Source organism: Macrotis lagotis, chromosome 8 (genome assembly GCF_037893015.1).
Source record: "Macrotis lagotis isolate mMagLag1 chromosome 8, bilby.v1.9.chrom.fasta, whole genome shotgun sequence".
NCBI classification, from domain to species: Eukaryota; Metazoa; Chordata; class Mammalia; order Peramelemorphia; family Peramelidae; genus Macrotis; species Macrotis lagotis.
This window is the reverse complement of record NC_133665.1, coordinates 73,571,457-73,577,229: the sequence shown is the minus strand read 5'-3', so window position 1 is coordinate 73,577,229 and position 5,773 is coordinate 73,571,457.

Below are 5,773 nucleotides of genomic sequence, written 5' to 3'. Positions count from 1 at the left end.
TCTAGACAGGTTTCAAGGAGCAAAATTTCATTCCTTTGGGCAGAGCACCCACAGGTATGCCTGAAGGTAAAATTTCACAAAAGGTATAAGACAACCCCATTTCAGCTGCCTAGGTTTGTGAAAATTTTGTGTCAACTGGGAGGTCACTTATTACCTATTTGAAGAACTAAATAAATAAAAATTGCAAGCTAATATTGATTTATAATTGTCATTAAGTCTCAAAAAATTTTTAAAGTGACTTAAGAAATGTATTTTCACATTTACCTTAGTCTATTTTCATTTAACTGTGCCTAGGGAAAGAATATTTTTATTGTCTCTTTCCAGAATAGAATAACTGTGACTTCCAGGTATTATCTGTGCTATCTTGCTTCAGCATTTCAAAAAGGTGTCATAGAAATCTGTAGAGTTTGTTTTAACTGAAAGCTTTCTGTGCATACCATGTATGTTGTCAGACTTTAGACAAGTGAATCATGTTTAAAGTATAGCTTAGGTGATATTGTTTCTTAGGCTTTCTCATGTAATTGCTACTTACTAGTCTTGGCTGAAGATCTCACCTAAAGAGCTTTATCTGGGGAATCAAAACAACAAAAGAGATTGCAAATCCAAATAGCTCTGAGGTTTTACCTGATGTTCATCTGTTGCCACATGGCAGGAATGGTCCATGTTGGAGAAGCCGTGTGAAAGGAAGCACACTAATGAATTATTGCATCTATGAATTAAAAACAATTCAGTATTATGCTGAGGAAAATAGGTTTTATTAAATTTGTCTCAAAGATGAGATATGAAAAAGTAGCTCCCTTAATTTTAGTAGAGTGGATGCACATTACTTAGGTTCTATTACTATAATGTTTCTGCTTAGTTTTGCTGAATTATTTTCTTTTTTCTTTTTCTATATTGTAAGAAACGATGAGGAGAAATAAAACAGTAATTCTGGATGACAGTAAATAGCAAAAGTTATTAAGAAAATGAATTTAAAAACAATTATTTTCATGAAAGAGGCTGTGTGTGTTAACCTTGTAAAATGTTTCATTTAGGGTTAAAATAAAATGACAGAAATATGTTATACATGAAGTTTATTCTCTAGGATTTACCAAGATGTTTATAAGTGGAAGTCATCTATCCAAGATGACTACCCTTAACAGAGAGACAGACAGAATGAGAGAGAGAGAGAGAGAGAGAGAGAGAGAGAGAGAGCGAGAAGTCGAGAAGTCTTTATGTTGCCAATGGGATTTGGGATTGCCAATTAAAGATAGAAATTGAGGGTTACTGAAAGACAAAGGAATTTGTGCCACCTGGAATTTCAAAACTGCTCAGGATTTATTGTAAAATATTACAAAATAAACAGGTTAACATTTTTTCTCCTCTCAGAGTCAACTGGTTGAAGAACAAAAGGCTAGGTGAGGTTGCTTTGGAGGCAGAGACCGAGATAAAGATCGTCAGGGAGAGCTGACTGAGTCAAAGAGAAGAACAGTTTGAGAGAGGGTTTAGGTCTGGTTTTTATAGATTTGCCCATTATCTGGGCACTGAGGGCAAAATGGGAAATTCCTACCCCCTTTCATGACCAAAAGTAGGTAGAAGTTTGGAAGCTGGGGGGGGGGTAGGATTTAGGAGAAATGGTACAAAATTTACACTAAACAATAAAAAAGGAGGCAATTTATATCTCAAGAGCAGAGCTTTCCACCCTTTGACAAGATTTAACAGCATTAAGAATTACAGAATTTGTTTCTGATTATACATTTTCTGCATTCATAATTCTCTCCATGCATAAAAAAGAACTAGGGAATCATTAGTGAATCAGGTTATGCATTTGCTAACAAATATGTCATAATTACATTGCATAGAGAAGATGGGTATCTAGCTTTCTCCTGGTTTAATATTTAACTAATACTAGAAAACTACCTGGTTCTCATCAAGATTACTAGCCAAGCCTCCCAAATTCCAATCATCTGACTTTCTATGATTGTTAAAACAATAAACAATGGGAGGGATAGAAATTCCAAATTCATAAATTCTTAATTACAGTCTGAGAATTTAAATATTTCCAGTAGCCTAGAATGTGAAAATTATTGACTTTGACATTCTCAAGGCAAAGCAAGGGTCACTGGGTAGTGCCTACATCTTGGGAGGAGAAGTTTCACTTTTCTTTGTGGAGGTCTTTATCATAACTGAGAAAGCACTCCTTTTAATAGGATGTTTGATGTCCTGCTCCCCATTCCCCTGCCTCCACCCACCTGTCCTCAGTTGAGAGCCACTCTCTTGACCTACAAAGCCAGACAGTAGCATTTCAGACCACATCTTCTGAAATTGGAATGGTGTATAGAATCCCTCTGCAAAACTTCATTTTTGGGGTCAAGATTTCTACCTGAATCCCCATGCATACCTGTATAATTCACAAACTTAGAGGAATATTTATAAGTGTATATAGCCTAATTCTGTTTGTTCTTTCTTGAGACATTTGTCCTTTGTTAGGACAATTCTGGAGGCTAACACATGCATAATTTAATTATTTTTTAAAGTCAAACTCATAGAAACCATATATGTTTATGCATATATATATATATATATATATATATATAGCACTTTTATATATAGATATGGATATCACTCTTCTATCAAACTTATGTCAGCTATATATAGACTTGAAAATCACATCTAGAGACTGGAACAGAAAGACCTTCTATTTGCCTCAATTTCTTCATCTATAAAATGAAGATGATGATGATGATGAAGATGATGATGGTGATGGTGATGATGATGATGTTTGTCCTCTCTCAAAGATCATGACTTCAGAGAAGTGATGCTATGGCAGTCAAGATAATTGGATTTGAATTAAGGAGTGCTAGGCTAGGCTAAGTCTTCAGCCTTACATACTCCTCCAGAGCCATCTGGGTTCAGTAGCCAGAGAATAATCAGGACAACATCTTGGAGACAGCCCTGAGTGCAAGGCAATCAGGGATAAGTAATTTTCTCAGTATCACACAGCTAGTGAGTGTCAAGTGTATAAAGCCAGATTTGAACTCATGAAAATGAAGATAATAGTATCCACCTGGGTTGTGAAAATCAAATGAGTCAATAATCGTAAAGTGTTTAGCATAGTGGCTGTCACATGGTAAGTTTTATATAAATATTAGTTATTGTTAATGCCAGAATTCTGTCTAAGAAAAAGACAGTGTTAGAGTGAATGCTTGTGTGACCATTTTATTTCTTTCAAGCTAGTGGCATTCATTTGGAACAGCAGTCCAAAATGAGATTAGACTGCAAGGATTATAAAGACAAAAGCTACAATGCTTAGTGCAAATGGACTTGTGACCTCATCAAGTGCTGCCACTTTTCCTTGGGTTTCGTTTTCATTTCCCCAAGAAGGAACTATTTCATCTTAAGGAACTGTTTAAACAGAGTTGAAAGAGACAGAGACTTAATCTTTCCTGAATAGGGAAAAGGGAATTCTGGTAACCCTATCTTATTTGACTTGGGCTCACAATATTAACACACCCACTATAACAGCAAGAACTAGTCACTAATTAATAAATGGTCAGAAGATACAAGCAGGCAGTTTTAAAAGAAAAAGAATCATAGCAATTTATAAATATATGAAAAAATGCTTTGAATCTCCAATAAAAAAGGCTAATTTAAGCAACTATAAAATCCTCTCTTATATCCATAAGATTGCCAAAGTTTGTAAAAAGGAAGATGATAAGCTAGAGGCACAAGGGAAAAATAGACTTACCCTACTTTGGGTGAAGCTATGAAATGGACGAGTCACTGTGGAAAGCAACTTGGAACTATGCTTCAAAAGTTACTAAAATGTAGAGATCCTTTGAATGCAATACTATTATTAATCCTGTACTTCAGGGATATTAGAAAAAAGGGGAGAGAGAGGGAGAGAAGGAAGGAGGAAGGGAAGGAGGGAAGAGAGGAAGAGAGAGAGAGAGAGAGAGAGAGAGAGAGAGAGAGAGAGAGAGAGAGAGAAGATTTTTTAGGTCATTTAAGTTTATTTGTAAATATGTTATTAATCTTTGTCCTGGTTATAAATATAGAGCCTATATCGGATTGCTTTCTGTTGGGGGAGTGGGGAGGGAAGGGAGGGAGGGAGAAAAATTGTAACACTCAAAACCTTGCAAAAATGATTGGTAAAAACTACCACTGAGTGTAGTTAGTAAAACAAATAAATAAAATATTTTTTAAAAAGAAAGTATAAACCTCTATATTTTACATTTCATGGGTCTATGAAGGAGGCCAATTACAGAAAAAGAGGTTCCTGACCTGCCAAATATTCATAGCAGCCCTTTTTAGTGGCAGGAAACTGGAAGCAAACTGGTTATGTATTGATTGGGAAATTGCTAAATAAATCATAGTTTGCAAATGTATTGGATAGTATTTTACTATATTAAATTAGTGATCAATATGTGCAAAATATATGACAGCTTTTCCCTCCCCACTTCCTTTTTAATGAGGAAGGGTTTTTGTGAAATTGTTTATTATTTTATTTATTATTTTAATTAATCTTTAAAATTTTAAGCAACTAAATAGATAAGCAGAATAAAGAAATGTTCCTTCCAAAGCCATGATAAATTCCTAGAACAGAGCCTTATAAGTCTCTATTACTATAAATTTAGTTTGTTGGAGTTTTATATGTATTGAGGATAGACTTTATTTCCTTTCAACCAACAGGAAAATCAACATGATACTTTATTAAGCTAAGTAACCTCCATATTTTAGAATGAAGATGATGACAATCTCTAGGTTTTTGTTTTTCTTAAAATGACTTTTCCCCAAAGTCTAAATTGAAAACAAGGCAAAACATCCATATACCTAAATAAAGTATTTTTCTTCTCTATAATAGTTCACCTCCACATTAGAATTAGAGCTAGAAAGCAGAGTATATCACGTAACAAGATAATAGCTAATTGTATATACAAAGTTTACACAGAGTTAGTATGTACATATTCCTTTAGATCATTTTTAGAGAGAGTATACATTCATGGTTTTCTGGACAAGGATTCAGTTAGTATGTACATATTCCTTTAGATCATTTTTAGAGAGAGTATACATTCATGGTTTTCTGGACAAGGATTCAGCAAGACTCATCTTACTGAGTTCAAATCTACTCTCGAATACTAGTGCAGATATTATCCTGGACAAGATAATTAACCCTGTTTGTCTCAGTTCCTCCTCTATAAAATGAGCCAGAGAAGGAAATGCCAAACCACTCCAGTATCTTTGCCAAGAAAATTCCAAATGGTGTCACAGAGGGTCATGCACAATTGAAACAATTGAACACCAGCAGCAAATACATTCAGGGAATCAACTTTCTGAAACAATACTTTTAGAGATCAAAAGTATTTTTTAATAACCAGGATATGTAGGCATGCAAGATGATCCTGTACATTTCTGAAGCATGAGCAGATACAGTATTGTCTTCTAACATTTTTATATAGATAATACTCCCATGATTTCTATTTTTTCCGTAAGCAGTTATTAGTTACTAGAACTAATAACTGGTATTTATATCACACTTACCCTTAGTCATACCATGAGTATCCCCAAATAGCAGATATAATTTTGAAATGACAAAACATATACTAATGTCAACTCTACTATTTAAAAGAACTTTTTCACATACCTAACTATAAAATGTTCCCACTTAACAATTGCTTGCAAAAATTCACAATTTAGAATAATAATCATATAAGTTGCTTTTTACTTCTTATGTTCAGACAAAAATAATCCCACCTGTATTGCAATTCATGTTTCTAGACAACCCCAGCTGAAT